The sequence below is a fragment of the Ambystoma mexicanum genome, chromosome 9, assembly GCF_040938575.1.
Source record: "Ambystoma mexicanum isolate Mex_15411 chromosome 9, UKY_AmexF1_1, whole genome shotgun sequence".
Taxonomy (NCBI): domain Eukaryota; kingdom Metazoa; phylum Chordata; class Amphibia; order Caudata; family Ambystomatidae; genus Ambystoma; species Ambystoma mexicanum.
Window position 1 is genome coordinate 1,319,199,031 of NC_090931.1, and position 18,856 is coordinate 1,319,217,886.

The window sequence follows — 18,856 nt, forward strand, 5'->3', positions numbered from 1 at the left end:
CTCACACTAAACAATTTAGAGTCATGCGAAAATATTTTAATGTACTATGTATTCAGAATTCTATCAGGAAATCATTGTATTGGGGAAAAAACCTGTGAATGAAATTCAAATGGTTTCAACGTTTCCAATAGGAACAGAAGGGCAAAGAAATTGAAATGGATTCGATTTTGTAGCTTTTAATAATTGGAAGGAAACGTTTTTAATTGATTTGCTTTCTTTTTGAAAGGAGGGGAAACTTGCACGCAATGACACACTGTGCCTGCAAGCTGCAAAGTCTTTTCCCCTATTTTGTATCCCTCTGGGATTAGCCAACATCATGAAATGTTATTATGAAAGGGGAGTTTCGACACATCCTGCCTTTTTAATTCCTTTGCCAATCAGTGAAATCGGATCAAGAAGCTGTGAATTCCAGAGGGCATCCACTTTCTGAAAACAAGCCTTGTGAATTGATTATTTTATTGTATTTTAATACCTTCCCCTTCTGAGTTATATTCATGTGGGAGGAGTTATATTTAGATAAAGTGGGGCAGAAATTCGCTTTTGTTTTTCGGTTTGCCAAATCAAATCACATGGACAAGAATCGGTCTCTGGGATCTTGCAGGTCCCCATGTGGTTGGCGCTGGTTGAAATTGTAAAGGTATTGGAGATGTAGGTAATCTGATTCCCATCCCAGCCCTAGTCCCATTCTAGTTTAATTAGAAAATCCTTTCTGGCCCCACAACCCCCATTCTGCAAATGTCTGGTCTGATATCCTTAAGCCTACTTGTAATTATGTTGGCAGGCTATACGAAAATGGTTCAGTCCCCTTTCATATAAGGACATCACTTTTTGCACTAGAGTAAACCACACCCATATAGCGTCATTTGGTACCACAATTTAGACAGGATGGATCCTGTAATTGTTTTCTGTCACTTTCTCAGACCTACAAAGGCTCTACTCCTTGATTCTGTTAGCCAATTGAATTTTATGTTTTATAAGGGGAATGTGTCAGCTGCAAACTAGTCCCTTCTCAGGAGTGACAACTGATACTCATCTGAAATATACATTTTTGATATAATTCTTTTTTTAAAGTATTTGGTAATAGAGAAAAGGGCATGTTCACATTTGTGACAATTTTATAAAGGTTATAACTTCAGGAGTTTCTGTCACTTTGTGCATATTGGTGTTATTAATATATCTGGATTTTTTACAAAATATTAATTTTAGAATTACTTCATAGCATGAATTTTATTCAACAAATTAATCAGAATTCAATCTGCATTTATTTTTGCGCACATTGTGAATTAATTTCTGGTACAATTTTGGCGTGTTAATCCAAATTTCATATGCGTGTCTTGATCGCTATCAGTGGTAGCCATCTGTTCTTTAAGAACTCATTTAACTGGACAAAAGAATGATTTCATGATCAACCATTTGCTATGGTTGAATGGAAAAGGTACATATTCTTTCACTATACCTAATACTGATCCAGTGTCAATGGTTAATAAACCTATTTAGGCATCTGTTACTGAAAGAGCAGCCCATTTTTGTGAAATTGACATTTTTCAAACCAGCAGTGATATGGAAATACAAGATTGTGTTTCAGGCTCTCCCTATAGCTATAATCGTTGCATGTTTGTGTAATTTTACTTTACTTTGTAACAAAAGACAAATTAAATTTAACACAGAACTATTCCCTTTATCTTCCTTGCATTGATCTAGGTGATAACTAAATAGCGGTCTGGAGAAATCTTACTGTAATGAGAGCTGTTGTGTACATTGCATATGTGTTCAGTTCAGTGGGATCTCACAATTTAAAAATTCACATGGCACAATCCATCACAAGGTGCATTCATTCACATTTAAAAAAATAAATGTTCTATTTCATCTATTCCTACTTCTAATAATAATTAAATAAGTTCTTGGTATGACAACACATAGTTATAATTCTGATATGATTCAGAATGAGTGTTCTGTGTGCGATTTCCTTCAAAAGCACTGGTGTCCAAATGGCGTAGCTCTTCAGGTTGCTTATGGCATTGTCTTTATTTCAACTGCATCTCCATAAAAAAATACCCATTTCTGTAGGCTAGGTTACTACTGCTTTTGATGTGACATAATGAGGAGAAACCTAGATTTCCATCTGGTCTATGGTTAGTTTGTGGCTATTAGTAATCATCCATGTGTTCACTTGAATGAGGCAATTGGTTAAGGTGATGTCTGTGTCTTTGTTGGTGGTCTTTTAAAAAATGATTTGTCTGCCATCTGTTTAATTGTAGCAGGTGAATCCATTCCTCTTAATGAGTACCATGAATGGGGCACTGTATGTTTTTAAAAGGTAGGAGAGGTAGATTTGATCCTTGCAGTAATCCACAGTTGATGTTGAATGAATTTGAAATGAAAGAGGATATCCATAGGGTTTCTTTTCTGTCCATGAGTAGTGGTCACATCTATTGAAGCACAGTTTTGCACAGTCCACCTTCTTCTAGCCTAATTATTTTTGATATGTTACTAATGGTGTTGAAAGCTACTAAGGTATGTAGATGCATGAATGCTGAGGTGGTGTTGGCATCTTCATTGAGTTCTGAGTTTAAGATCAGTACAAATCAATAAAAGAGCAGCTGGCATGTGCCCCATTGGTCTGAAATCTACTTGTGTTGGTACAAGATGTTGTTGGACTCAACATGTTCCAGGATTTAACTTTAAACATAGATTTCCAGTATTTTAGCTTGGTATGCATTTTGAAAATTGGTTGTTAGTTGTTGAGTTTCTAGTGGTCTTTTTTAGGAGTAGTTTAATGTAAGCTAGCTTGATAAATATTAATACTAAGAAGGTGTCTGGTGAGAAATGTGTGAGTTCATGGTAGAAAAAGGATGAGGTCTTTATGGATGTCTGGTAGGTGGAATCCACTAGGGAACCTATATTTTTCGTCCCCTTAACTGGTTTAGAGAAGTCCACTTTATGTTTATTTTTATGTTTATGTTTTTGAATTTGTAGAGCGCACCAGGTACCCTTAGGCTTAAGGGCGCTGAACATCAAAGTAACCAACTGACACAAAAAACATAAAGGTAGCTGGAAGATCATAACACTAGGTTCAAAGGAAGGCCATGTCAAAGAAAGGCAATATCAGAATTTAGGAAAAGAGAACAGTTTTCAACCCTTTCTTAAAGACCTCAGTAGATGCAATGACTCTCAACGGCGGAATGAGGGAGTTCCATGTCTGAGGAGCTGCAGAGACAAAAGCGGCATCCCTGGACTTTTTGGTCTTGAAACCGGGATCTTGACTTTTCAGAGTTTTGCGACTGTTGGTGAGCTTTTGTTGTGAAACAATATCGTTGTTCCTATCTAATAGCACAGCATCTATGGCTTTCGGGAAGTTTTTACCTTGTTTCTGAAATGATTGGTGATGTCATCACATAGTTGCTGGGAGAGCATAGGAGTTTTTTTGCAGGAGGCCTAGGTTTTCCAGTCCATGGTGATTTTGAATGTTTCTTTCTGCTGGTTACATGCTGTTTTGATGCATTATGCATAGTGTCGTTTCTTAGCCATTGAGAGTGTTTTTTATAGTACTGCTGTGCTATTTTGTCATTTTTTCTCTGATAAATTGTTTTATGGGGGTTAGGTTGTCTACGGCTTCCATAATACAGTTATGGTGCACCTTTGTGCATTCCCTAAGGAGCTGAGGATTGGATCCTGAAATTATTGGTGTCCTCCTTTAGACTTGTGCCTTTCTCTTGACTGAGGGATTTCCAGCTTCTGTTGATGGTGGGTAGTCCACTGTAAGTAGTGAGAATGTGCATTGGTGCATTGATTACAAATAGTACAATGAAGTGATTCCTCAAAAGAACGTGGATATGCGTGGCTGGAGATATCATACATTCTTTGCAGAGAATTGTGTACAATGTGAGTTCAGCTCGACATTGTCCTCCTTGATTTATGTTTAAGATGAAGCTACCCTGTATGAGCTCAGTGATTTGCCTTAAGCCTCATTTTCTTCTTTGAGCCAAATTTTGAAATCTCCATGCATATTAAGGTGCTTGTGTTTCATCAAAGTCTGAGAGCATGTAAGTAGAAGATCTACATATAAGAACGAAAGAGAGGTTAGTCTAGTGTTTGAGATCTAGGTGGATTAGGAGCGATTCACAATATAGGGAGTGCGTTGTTTTTTCTGTGATGAGCCTTGGATGCTTCTTGTGTGCCACGGCTATCCCTCCTCCTTTCATTCCTTCTCAGTTGGCATGTAGGAATTTAAATGTGGTTGGAATGGTTGAATGTTCTACCAGATTGTAACGATCTGATTACCAAGTCTCAGTGATAAACAGTATGTTGGCACCTTCGTCACTGAGGATTATGTGGATATGCACTCTGGGCTTGGACACAGAGCGAACATTGATTAGGTTGCAGTGTATCTTATACGCTGGTGCTGTGTCCCATTGTGATGCAGCTTGTCACCCTCCGTTAGACTTAACAGCAGAGTTTCCGTGTGTTTGCCTGTTCGTCTGGGCTAGAGTTTGTAGACACCAGTTTTGTTGACTCTTCTTCTACGTTGTATAATTATTGTTGGTTTTGTGCTGGGTCCATGTGTTCATCAAACTGCTGTTATCCGAAGGATCCTGTGTCTTTGATGAACAGGTGTGTCAGTGCCTCGTGCCAAAGGGTGTCTGTTGTTGGAAATTCTGTTACTGTCCTGAGAACATTAGTACATGTGGAGGGGAAAGGTGGTTGTCCATTCTCACCTGGAGGTGCTGAGTGTTTTTTGGTTGTGGGGCTTGCATGCACCTATCAAGTGATTAATGATGGACCTCTCAGTGTCTCCTGCTAATTTTGGCAGTGGTGTCTTGTCCCGGGCATTTATCACTTTGCCGTGCTATGAGATGTATAAAATCTTTGGTCGTGATGGTGGTTGCAGTCTCTCATATTCATGGGGGTCTTTGGTGATGATCTTTGAAGTTGTGTATCTCAGGACATCTGCTGCTCATAGTGGCAGGTGCTTTATACTGATGGTTCTGGCAATGATTGATGGCTCCCTTCTCATCTGTCTGTCTTCCCTCAGTCGGGGTATTTGCCAAATGATGTACGTAGTGTGAGAGAACAAGCTCATGAGTGGATGGGTTTGATGTAGTAATGCCGGGGTATGTGAGTGATTCATTGTTGGGGAGTTCACAGCGTCACTCCTGTGTCCAAAACTAGTGCGGGGTCGTCCAGTTAGTAAGTTCACCATGTAAGAACTTGAAGTATCATGCTTGTGTCCCCAAAATTAGTTTGGACCCCCATGAAAGAATGTTTCAGTGTAAGAACATCAGGTGGTACAACGAGAAAAATTACAATGTAGTGTTATGTGAGGTGAACAGCTGTTGTGGGACAATGAATACAGTGAACAAGAAATAGAGCTGGGAAGCAATTAGTGCAGTGGGGTGACAATTAAAATAGGGGGTACACTTTTAATCTAGGGCTTAGGGGATCAGAAACACAGTGGAGAAACACTTGACATGTTGGTGGCATGGCAGTTGATCTAGCATGCTCGCTAGCAGAACATTATTGAAGTGGGGGAGATATACTTGGACTTGAGGGATATTAATGCAGCGGCAACAATGTATCTAGTGGGGAACCGTTAATTGGGGGAAACTGGGAGCTGAGTTCGAAAGAGCAACAATGAGTACAGTGGGAAACAATTACAGAAGTACACGTGGGAGCGGAAGTGTACTGGGCAACAGCAAATGAAGTGGCGAACAGTTACACTAGGACCCCAGGGAACCGGACACAATGGCAATAATGCATGCAGTAGGAGTAATTAAGGTAGGAGTAAAGAAGTACAGTGGACATTAATTCGGTGGGTTGCTTAAAAAGTGTATAGTGAAATTCCAACGCTACACCATTCAGGAAGCAGATGTTTTAACAACTTTTATTATGATATGATAGGTTATTTATAACGCACTTAATACCCAGAGGTTTCTAAGCGCAGACCGGGGATCGAACCTGTGTTGCTCCACGTCACCTTGCTTCCAGGGCGACCACCTTGCCCCTGAGCTACCCTCCCGAGACATAATAATAGTAGTAGCAAACAATTGTACATTATAATAATTTACATTAAGATATTGTTAGTTTCACCCAGAAGAGCGTCTCAGCATCCCATAATATCATGAATGCATGCTGCCCAAAATGAGATGTGATCAACCATAGGAGATTGACTCCCTTTCAAACCAACCCGTAACAGGTTGCTATAAGGGGGCAACACTTCCACCCAATTCAGGATTCTGTTGTTGTTTGTACACCATGCCAGTGAACAGAAAACTATTCTTGAAAGAGTAAATAAACAAATAAAACAAATGCAAACGTGTTCTTGTAAGCTAATTGAACATGTATTACAATACCCGCTCTTAGATTACTGTAAACTTGTCTCTATGAATGTGCCATGTTAGCTCTCGAATGATGAATTACATTGAGCTTTGTATCAGGGTGGTCTACAGTAAATCATACACGACTGGTAGACACATATCATATTTCCATTGGACAGAATGAGCATGGATATTGACTTATGCCTACAACCACTTGCAGTGGTGCAGATGAGGTCAACTTGTATTTCAGGTAGGTTCTTCATGTACAGCCATCACCATCTCTGGACCTCCCAGGCCTTCTAAAATCACATGTATGTGCATGTTCTAAACCTCATGTTGCTGTAACGTACAAGTGCATTCCCCATCACAGTATTGATGTATTATGATGAATCATTTCTTCTGCTTGAGTTTTCTAAAAATTCTGAAAGGCTCAGCCTCTGTTTCGGTGATATTATACGTAGTGGCAGAGATAAAAGAAAGACTGTGATTGAGAGCTTCATTTTCATGTTCATAGGTTTCCAGATAGAAATATCTCAAAAGTTTGTATACAAAACTAGATATATAGGAAGTTTTACCCCAGACGTACTTTTGAACACACCCTTTCTTTTTTCTTCTGCTTTTTCTTCTTCTTACTTCGATTGGACAAACTGGACTTAATGAGGTCAGATGTGATTTTCTTTCGTCTTTTCTTCATTTTTAAAAAATTGTTAAATCAATTAATTTAAATAAAATTAAAAATTAAAAAATAATATGTATGTATGTATGTATGTATTTAATTCTTATATAGCGCCGGTAGCCCGATGGCATCAGGGCGCTTGTACATAAAACACTGCTACTACAAGACGGACAACACGTATGAGACGGACGATAATAGAAATATCTCAAAGGGTGCTGATCGGTGTTTCCACTCTTGAACCGTGATTCCTTCCCTAGTGATAAACCTGGCGCCCCATCGCGGGGGCAGCTGGCTTTTGCCTCTGTGATCGTGGCCTGATGCCTGACTGCAGCGGGTCTAAGCTGGGCTATACGATCCTCCTTTTTGTCGGGGCAGACACTGAAGCCTGACTTGGGCTTTCACTGTGTACCCAGCCTCCTATGTTCTTCCACCTTTGCAGGGCCACCCTGGCTGCAGCGCGGGCCCCAGATCTTGGTGAAGGGACTCCCCCATTGATCAGTAGTACATAGAGCGGCCATATGGGAGTCAGGCAACCTCCATGGAGAAAGTGGTTATGCACGCCTGAAAGTTGTTTCTCTGGTTGACTGAGGTGAACCCAGCTCTGAATGCTGGTTGGGAGGTAACCAATTAAGGGAAAGATCACAGGAGCTGGAGATTACATGTCAACCCCAAAGGCAATGGGACTATAAGACAAGTGAAGTGGGAAAATGGAAAAACAGGCTCCCATCTTCCCCCTCTCACGCCTGGCCTAAAGGTTCACGGCCCAAGCACCCGCCACGAGAAGAGTTTGCCCATCTACCAGACGACCAGATAGCCTGGTACAGGAACATAAGGATGTGTCCATCTGCCTGCCCAGCAGCCCGCCCTGCCCATGCCGATGCCTGCGGCATGGATCAACTAGATTAAAAACTATACGTCGTTAGAGATGCCATGACGACCTAGCCAACGGATAGCACACCTGTGCCAACATACACACTGGACACTCCCGCACCAATCTACACGAAGAATATACACAGTGCTATGACGTAGGCGACAGACATACTCACGGTCGTGCATCTTTATTATTTTCCACTTAGGCTCTCAGAATGCAGAAACGCAAGACGCACCATGAACTCATCTAAAGAGCTTGCTTACGCTTCTTCTAAACCTAGGTGCCATAATGAGAATTATAACGAAGACACAATACTGGTCATAAGACAATATGAGACTATAACCTAAAGCGCCTGTGCACCAAACGGTTCCACCTATACACCAGGCCTAAGTAGGCCGCAAGCAAGAGCTCCCGTGGACGTTAACAGAACAAGAGTCAGGTTGCTGATCCTGCAGAATGAGCCTGGCGAAAGCAGACAGCCAAGGTCGTACTGTTGCAAACTCACATTCCAAAAGCAGACCATCAAGGGCACGATGTTGCAACCTTGCACGCCGTGCACCAACATCAAAGTCGCACCTGCAAATTAAACCAAGCACACAGTGGAAAAACAATATTAATTGTGCAGAATTCTGCCTCAGACACGGTCCCACCTCACGTGACCAAGCCGAACCTGACGAGATGCCAAGCCCAGGACGAAAGAGGCGTCTGGATCCCTCGTTACAAGACACAGGCAGATACACTTGAAAGGATCAATGGACATCTGCGACGGTGGGAGTAGTCGGCCCTCCAGCTCATGAATAAGTCTTCACATTGTCTGCATGTACCCATAGTGAAACATTGTTGCAAATTGCAGGTACACCGAGAGCTGGGAACAGCGATGGTCCCAGGCTGGGAAGCTCACGGGCGCACCAATCAGAACATGGGGCTCTTATCACTGACGCCAGTAATATTAACCAATCATTAGAAGTCTTCATGTAACAATTCTCATGTATCTAATTGTAGGGACAACCCAGATATATCACCTGACTAACCCTCGTCCACTCATATTATTCTCTATACGTATGCTATACTAACCCTACCACTCGAGCAACCAATTAAGAGTGGCGATAGGTTTTTTTTGTTAACTTTCTAAAGTGACGCAAGTAGCGCATCATACTACAGTAAAAAGGGCCTGCGAGCCCCACGATTGTGTGTGTGTCAGGTCAGACGCGTATGATCCTTGACCCATCCCTGCCGTTTGTGTTTAATAAACAGCAGAGTCACCTTGCTTCTTGTGTGTGTCTCATACTCTATCTCTTTTGGGATATACGGGAGGAGTTGGGGCCTCCCTGCCCAGAGGTCTGCGGACGGCCCGGCCGACCCCGGCAGAATTTCCCCCCGACAAGTTGGAGGCACTGCTGAGATCTGTTTAAGATCGGCATTTTTATTTTTTACTTTTTCCAGGCACTCCGGTTGCGAGGAGGCCCGGCGGCGCGGCCCCCTCTGCCGTTGCCCCCTTCTGAGGACTACAGGACCATCGCAGAACTGCGAGAAGACCGGACAGCGCAATCCGGATATTGGCCTTCGGGAGCCGGTTGAGAAGTATCCTGCCCGCGGTTGGCGAGTGTCCAGACGTGGTCCAGACGAGGGGAGGTGGCGAGCCGCTCGGAGGGGTGCACGCAGTCGAGCGGCCCCGCATCAAGAGAACTTGGTGAGCATGCCACGCACAACAAACAATGTGAAATTGTGAGGGAGGGGGGAGGAATTAAATACGGGAGGCGGGAGGTGTTGCACAGGTGAACGGCGAAGGTTTGACAGTTTAGTGTTAGAAATAGAATGAATGATAGTTGAACAAGCGTGAGAGCAGTTGGCTACGTAACGCGAGAGAAGGGGGCGGAGCACGAAAACATCACGTGCGGCCGCTCGTAGACACTGATTGGCCTAGGTCGCGACTACGTGTAAGGGTGTGTGTGTGTGTGGTTTCCTACGATTTGGCATTTATTGATCAATGAGTAGATGAGAATCCCTATTGTTCGAGCAAGACACTCGATAGGTAGATGACGTTTCCCTGTAGGCGGTAGCTAGTTAGTTGCCCAATACGGAAGATAATTGGCTGGTTAAGCCCTCCTGTCGAGGGGCGTATCACACGCGAGGCGACGCAGTGTGCGCAGTCCGATTATATTGTTGATTTGATTACCTTGTTCCAGGAGTGTCAGGAAGACAGCTGTGGGGTTAACGGGGGTAGATTGCAGGTGTATTTTGGATTTAAAGAATATATGAAGAACTTACCAGTAGCTCTACGAGGTTGGTGACGTCACCAGTAGGGTTTTCATAGGATATCGCAAGCACGAGGCATTCTCGTTTTGAGAGTGGTGGGGAAGAGAACTGTGGTAAGGGAGTGGAAACGGAGATAAACGGTAAACGAGTTGATCGAGGAAAGGCGAAACGAGGAACGTGGCTGCGCACGGAGAACGCCGGCCACGGCAAGTGTAGAAGGGGGAGGAGCACGTGAAAACAGGACGACTGTATAAGAACGTAATAAGGGGTACGCAGCCGCAGGGGGCTACGTACGCCTCGGCCGCTGGGGGCCGTAAGGGTGTTGTATAAAGGAAGAAAGGCAGAGGAAAATCTACAAATGTAACATACTATATTTTTATAATTTTCCCTAAGCGGACTATCGTAAGTCCCCAAATTTACGGGGCCAGGTAACGATATAAGGCTGTATATTGTAAACTACTAGAGGGATAAACTGATACCAGATTAGGGAAGGGTAGCAAGTGGAGCGCTACTATGTCATACGGAACAGGATCGGGAGGGTGGGGGAACACCCTCACCACGCCACTACAATACATATGCACAACAATGCCACCCCATAGGGAGAAACTGATTAAGTATAGCATAGAATGGACCCAGGGGACAGATAACAAAATGTTAACACCGTGGCCGCCTAACGGTAGCTTCGATCCATATGCCCAACATTCACTATTAAATCATCTGCACAATACATATAAAGGGAAGAAGTTGGCAAACCACGTGGAGGTGTTTAACTTATGGAGGATGTTCCAGGGGTCCCGACCAGGACCAAATGGAATATTCACTATGGGGGAAATACCAGAAGAAACAGAGATTAAGGAGGAAGGAGAGGATGGGAAACAGGGGAATGAGGACCCAAAGACCACGGGAAACAGAGGTGAGGGAGGAGAAAAGAATAATAAAGCAGATGAAATAAAAAAGGAACCGAGCAATGATATACCAATACTAAAGGGAGTAAAAACAGAGGGAGGGGGGTTGTACCCTTTAAGAGAATTGGGAGAAATAGAAAGAGGACAGTTAAGGGCGGCTGAGGGATACTCGAACCCGGCATACAGCCCTCCACCATATGTGGCTCATAGGAAAATGCCGCAGGGGAGGGGAGGACTGGAGAAGACCAGACTGTGGAAATAGGAAATGATGAATGGGTAGCTGCACAGATATTATTAAAATTATGAGGTTCATTAACAGGAGAAGAGAAGGAGGTAGTAAAGAAAACAGACGAGGATAATGCCAGGGAGAGTGAATTGAGGGGGGAAGAGCTGTTAAGACAAAAGGAAGAGATTTTGGAGGAACGATTAGCAAAATTAAGGGATGAACAGAATGAATTGATCAAGCAGCTTGAGAGGGAGGAGAGAGAGAGAGCGAGGAAAAGGAAAGAAGGTAAGAACGAATTGGAAAAAATAAGGGAACGAACTGAGGAGCAAAGGAGAGAAGCTGACAGGGTAAAAGCAGCAGCAGAAAGGGTATCAAGAGTAATACTGCGGGAAAAGAAAAGGGAAGAAGAAGAAAAAGAAAAAGAAATGGCAATATGGAGGAGGAGGTTACTATCAGAATCAACTAAGAAATACGAAGAAGGGAGGGTGATGGAGAGTATTGTAGAAAAAGAAAGGGCGAAATGGGAAAGGAAGAAAGAGGATGAAAGAATATTAGAACAGATGAGAAGTGAAGTGATGGAGGAATTGAAAAGGAAAAGGGAGGAAAATAGTAAGGAGATGGAGGAAAGGTATGAAGGAGAAAGAGGAGATAGGGGAAGGGAGAGTGGAATATGGGGGGATGTATATGATGACACAGAAGTAGCAACAACGTCAGCACAAAGGGGAGCGGTTGATAAAGGAGAAAGAGGAGAACTGGACCTAATAGATTTACAAACAGTAACGATCAAGGGGAAAAAGACCGAGTGGGGGGTGCCGTTTATGACTAGCTTTTGTAGTGTGGAAGAGGGAGTGGAAAATGAAGGAAGAAACAGTGAAAGGGAAAGCTTAGATAAACTATACATCACCCGGACCAACATAGACTCACCATGGATCAGTAGGAGAAAGGATGAGATGGAGAGGAGTGAGGAGGGAAAGAAAGGAATAGAGGAAAGACAGGCACATGAAGCCGCAACATCCCCATCCCCATCATCCCCAGCACGCCCTCCCCTATCGCACCCTACATGCTCAACCACCTCACGTTCGTTACGCAAAATAAAACTAGCGCCCTTCACCGACGAACTGACACCCTATACATGGCGGCTTAGAGACCTCCCTAGTCGCAGGCAGGAAAGAGGTATACACATGCCCACATTAAATACAGAGAAAGATGGAAGAAGGGGAAAAGATGGAGAAGAAAGAGGTATGAGCAGGGGAAATAAAAACGAGAGTGAAAATGTGGAAGAAAGGGAAGAGGAGGAAGGGTGTGAGGACTCAATATTATGGAACACAAAGGGTGAAACAAGACATCATTTAATGCCACTTTTGGAGAGAGGTGGGGTTAGACCACAGTATGTTCCTTGGAAGCATACCGATAAAGAAAATATAAAATGTAGGCTCCCATCATTAAGTGGAGGTGCGGGTAAATGGATATATGAAATGGAAAAACACACCGCAGGACAGAAGCTGGCAGTAGGAGATGTAAAGGGCCTTTTAATATCAATATTGGGGGATAGAGCGGATGACATCTGGAAGAGAGCGGGATTTCATGGGGTAACAATAACAAATACATCGCACGATGGGGCACCGTTCGCAAACTGCAGACATGCACTATGGCAGGCACTGAGGGTACAGTACCCAGACACATCAGATATAGGAGCAATTACATCCCGCAAGATGCATGAGAACGAAGATCCTGTTGATTATATCCAGGAAATCCAAGAGAAGTGGCACATGGAAACTAGAGAACAATGGGATAAAACACCAGCAATATTTTACCATATACTGGTACAAGGGCTCCCAGAAGGAGTTCAGAAACAACTAAAGAAAGTAGTGGGAATGGAAGCAAAACCATGGCCCGAAATACAACTGACTATAGTGCATCATTGTAGGACATGGCAAGGAAAAATGAAACAAAAGGAAGAGGACAGGAAAACGGAAGAGGCTAAATTAGTACAGAAAAAGCTTACTAAATACACAATGGAAGGGGCACTAATAACTACACCTACAACAATGACCCAAAGCCCCACACAAGTAGTGGCTGCACAAGATTCCACCCTAATACCACCTTCACAGACTACAACACAACAGGTGCCGCCACTCCAACCATACACGCCCAACATGGGAGGAGGATACCCAATGCAAGGAGCTGGGTATTATAATTATAACAGGGGAAGAGGAGGAATTATGAGAGGGAGAGGGTACGGGTATGGCACCCAACCGCAGGTGGGAGGATTTAGAAATTCCTACCCCACAGGGCAACCAGTATACCAGGACAACACAGGGAGCTTTCCATGGCAGAATAGGGAACCACCGGTGTGTTGGAGCTGTGGACTATTGGGGCACATGTCACGCACGTGTAGAGTTAGACCAGGAACACCATCATGGAGTGATCAGGGACAACCACGGCCCGCACAGGTACAGCAGGGCATACCACAACAGCAAATGTTGCCACAAGGAAATGAACAACAACCACAATTAACACAACAACAGCCCCAAACACAGCCACAACAACAGGTAGCGATGACACAACAACCACAAATACCACAAACACAACTGGGTAGGGTGACGGTTTTGGGACACAACCCTTATACCGGAAATGGCCAGTCGTTGTACCCCCAATAGGACAGCCCACAGACGGCCTTGGTGTGTCCCATCCTGTCAGTAACACCTAATAGTGCGGAGGAACCACGCATAGAGGTAACGATAGGTAACAAAAAATTATCATTCCTTGTTGACACCGGGGCGACCCGGTCTTGCATAAGGGAAGGTAAATTTAAGATGTCAGGCGAGACCATGAACACCCAAGGATTCTCTGGGGCTAGAGGGTTGGTTCCCTTTACTGATAACATTCCCTTATCTATTGGAGATTACGATCTGTCAGTTCCACTTTTATATTATAGTGCCTCACCAGTAAATATACTGGGGAGAGATATAATGAACAGGTTGAATATGACGATCTCCTTTACTGAGGACGGCATAATTTGCTCTACTCCGGGGATTAACATGCTCACGGCACGACAAATTATGCAGGCATACTGTGGACAGACAGCGATTAGGGCGGAGCCAGTAGATGGTGAACTCTTCCAGTATGGAACGGACATGGCAATTGCATGGATGCCAGGGTAGAAGGGAAAATATGGAGAAGGCCAGCAGCCTATCTGTTCAGACCAGAAACACCTGTTAATGAACCAGAAGGGAAGGTGGTTTCAATGGATATTGAGAGCATTATTGCAACAGCTGATTATATTGCTGTACATGCCCAAGACAGAGAAGGAAGAGCATGGAGGGCAGTGATAGCATTAGCAGAAGGATGTAGGCTCACCCAGGTGTCAGATGAGGAGCTGTTTTCAGATGAAAAGGAGGAAGGTGAAATGGTGTTTATGATGAGTGTGGAAATATGGCTAAGAGTGGCCTACAAACAAGTAGCACAGAAAATTGCAATGGCACTTGAGGCACCCGCATGCACCCCTGTCCCTTTCTTTAAGGACGATATGTCAAAAGTACCCAAATCATTGTGGACTACTGGCCCCTATGACGTGGGCTGCATAAAAAGTATAGGGGGAGTAAAAATAAAATTGAAAAAAGGTGCAATACTCCCCAGAGTAAAACAGTACCCACTATCAAAAGAGGCAGATGAGGGCATATATGAAACCATAACGGCCCTTATGAATAATGGTATATTGGTCCCCTCAGAATCACCATGTAATACGGCTGTGTACCCAGTGCGCAAGGATAAAGGGGGGTCTTGGCGCTTTATACAGGATCTCAGGCCCTTGAACAACATAGTAGAAGCGGAATATCCCGTAGCTGCAAACCCGGCCACAATCTTGTGTGGCATTCCAGCAGAAGCATCACGATTTACAGTGATCGACCTTAAAAATGCTTTTTTCTCAATACCATTACACCCAGACTCACAAGATTTGACGAGCTTCACTTACAGAAACGCTAAGTGGAAGCACACCAGATTACCACAAGGGTATTGTGAATCACCTTCAATTTTCAATAGAGTGATACAGATGGATTTGGGTAACATTGAAGTAGAAAGCACGGTGTTGCAGTATGTGGATGACATAATAATTTGAAGTAATTGAGGAGGGAGATTATGCCCATGACTGTACACAAATAACTGAAATGTACTCATGTACTAGAAAAGTTGAGGAAAACGCACTAGAGGGGGGTGAGCTCTTATTTATTGATGGGTCATCAACTATCGATCAGAGGGATGGTGTGAGGAGAACTGGGGCTGCGGTGGTAAAAATGATGGAGGTACCGGTGTGTGTGGCAATGAAATGTGTACAATTACCACAGCATTACTCCGCTCAAGCAGCTGAACTGGTCGCACTGATCTTGGCGTTGAAGGAAAGCTTTGACAAACGGGTGACCATATATTCCGACAGCGCATATGTTACATCCACTGTCCACTCAGGGCTGTCGAAATGGAGAAGAAGAGGGTTTAGGAGAGCTGATGGCACTCCAGTGCAACATGCCCTCTTATTGGCTGAACTAATTGAAGTAATTAATGACCCCCAAGAATTAGCTTTAGTGAAATGCACCGCACACACCAATGGTGAGGACCACGTCTCGAAGGGAAACGCAGCAGCGGACGCACATGCGAAGTATGCTGCATACTTTGGTGAGATATGGAACCCCCCAGAGTCACAGAGAGGGAGAGGGAGGGGAATGGCTAAGGAGATGTTGATAAGAGAAGGGTACACCCATCTCCCAGCCACACAGATTATGGAGTTACAAGCGGCTGCACCAATGGCCGAAAAAGAAATATGGGTAAAAAGAGGATGTACAATGTCCCCAACCGACGCACTATGGCGCCAGGGTGGCACTGGAAAGGTTGTAATACCATTGACACTTTTGAACACCGCCCTGAACCAACTACATCATCCAGCCCACACAGGCAAAGAAGTAATTGCAGCACGAATTAGGGAAGACTGGTTCTGCCCCGAGTTAAATTTGCATGTGTCAAATTTTATCAGTAATTGTCTCACATGTCAACAGTTTACGGCCGGCCACACTCTAAAGGTGATAAGAGGTACTATACCCCGGCCAGAGGGACCTTTCCGGCATTTCCATATTGACTATGTTGATATGATCAATATATGTCAAGGAAATAGGTATATGATTGTAGTAGTATGCCCATTCTCTAGGTGGATTGAGGCAGGGCCCTGTTCACACCCAGATGCATTTAGAGCAGCTAAGTTCCTAGTGAGGGAGGTCTTCCCCAGGTGGGGAGTGTGCGAGGTGTTAAGGTCAGACAATGGCCCACATTTCGCAAACGAGATGTTTCAGCACATTACATCACTGCTGAACATTCAACATAAATTTGCATGTGCATACCACCCACAGGCCAACGGTGTATGTGAACGCCTGAATGGCCTATTAAAGGAGGCAATTGCAAAGATACAGCAAACAACAAAGAGGAGTTGGTTATATTGTCTTCCATTAGCCTTATTCGAGCTAAGGAATAGGCCAGGGTCCGACCACCACCTCACTCCCCATGAGGTGGTTACCGGACGTCAAATGCGCCTTCCCCTAACGCCAACGTCAAGAGCATTTACCGACCACGAAAGCACTGCAAGTTTTCTGGGTGATGAAATGTACCAATATGTGTCTTCTTTGATTACTAGTGTAGTGTTTGTGTCTCAACAGCTCGAGCGCACACGGGGCGGGTCTAATAGAAGCCAACAAGAAGACGCGGATAAAGAACTGGAAAAGGAAGGACTGTGTAAGATTGCTAAAGGTGACCACGTACTACTTCGCAACTTCAATAGGAAATGGAATAGCCCACGCTTTACTGGTCCCCATCTGGTAGAGGAGGTATCAACAAGAGCAGTAAAGCTACAGGACAAGCGTGCCTGGAACCACCTACACGACGTAAAGATCTACAGACAACAGACCCGCCCCAGCGCCATCGACAGGTCCATTGAGAGAACAGCAACAACATCGACAACGGAAGAAGAAAGTTCTACCACAGCCAGCGGCCCAAGTATTCCCATACCTTGTCACTCCCCAGACTCCCCAGAGACAATAACTGAAGAAGAAAGGGGTGATCCCCATACAGCCCACCCCATGATCACACGCTCAAGAGTAAAAGCCACGCCCACCAGTTGAACCCAAAAACCCCCTGCCCACCATCCACTGACCCCTGTCCCCATTACAGTAGTAACTGAACTGAAGGACATTGTCTTGCACAAATACATATGTAAACACGTGAATGCTCTCTTTTCTTTTCTCTCGCACATGCAGGAACCGCGTATTATTGTATTGCTAAGAAAGTAGATAACTAACAAATTCACTGCCCAGGAGTAGATGGTACCCTCAGACGATAATTACCCAGAAGAATTCTCACACCAATTTGTATATGAAATAAAAAGGCCAACGTACCTGAAAAGGAAAAGGGTACGTGTCTACTACACAGCGTTCCTTTTGGCCATAGAATATTCGATGCCCAACCTCCACCCATACTTGCCTGCCCTAAGAGATAGATCGCTTAGAGTAGCATGGGAACAGCTCTTCGCCTGGGCACTGAATGACTATTTGATAGGGAGAGCTTAAAAAACAACAACTAACATTTAATAACCAGCATATTGAGAACTTTCAGGCGGGCAACTGTAACGTCGCAAGAATACGCTGCCGGACTGCAGCAAGGTAAGAGCAAAATGCCGGTGAAATTAGCATATGTAATAAAAGTAATAGGGATTTTGGTAATCACCGGGTTCGTAGCTGCCTCTGTATGGCAGTACAGCTGTGCTATCAATATTGTTGCTGTACCCAAACCTAACACACCCCCATCCCCAGCTGCAACAGGTGTTACGTCAGGTGATATTAGTAAAATTGCGCACAAGCAAAATAGAGTTCAACGCAGCACATACTCAGATAATAAAGGTATTGACAATTATATACAAGATTCAGCACACGTCTCAAACAACATATGGTATCAACACATGACCCGCATTGGTAAGCAGACAACAGAAGACAGCTGCCACGTTTGCTCATTAATACCATACGCCATGAGCGCTTCTCGAACATTTGTTGCCACAGAAATAGACGAAAAAACAGCACGATGCATAATATACTTGGCACTGTTCCAAACGAAAGGAAGATTTCAAGGGACAGTGGTGCATATGACGTGGAAAACACGAGACTCATACCCATACGAAAACAACTTCCTCAAGACTTATTTGAGTTACCACAAGAGCAGTTTACATGCTGAAGCATTCAGATACATAACAAGTGGTCTTGCAAAAGGAGAAACAAAGAAAGTAACACTGCAGTATTTATCATGTGATTGGTACGCCACTGAAGTTCCTGGTAAACTAGGATGCTGGGAGAGGCCACTGGTGACGATAACGGGGAAAGTGTACTTGGACAACAAATGGGAGATAGGAGTGGTTGGCAGCAACATGGTAACAAAAGAAACTATTTCAACTATCGATGCACACAACCACAGATGTTGGACGACTTGGAACAAATACGTGCCTATGCTCACATGGATAGAAACGGATGAAGACCCGATAACAATACTGCCGCTGACTGCGCCTAAAGTATGCTACCAACA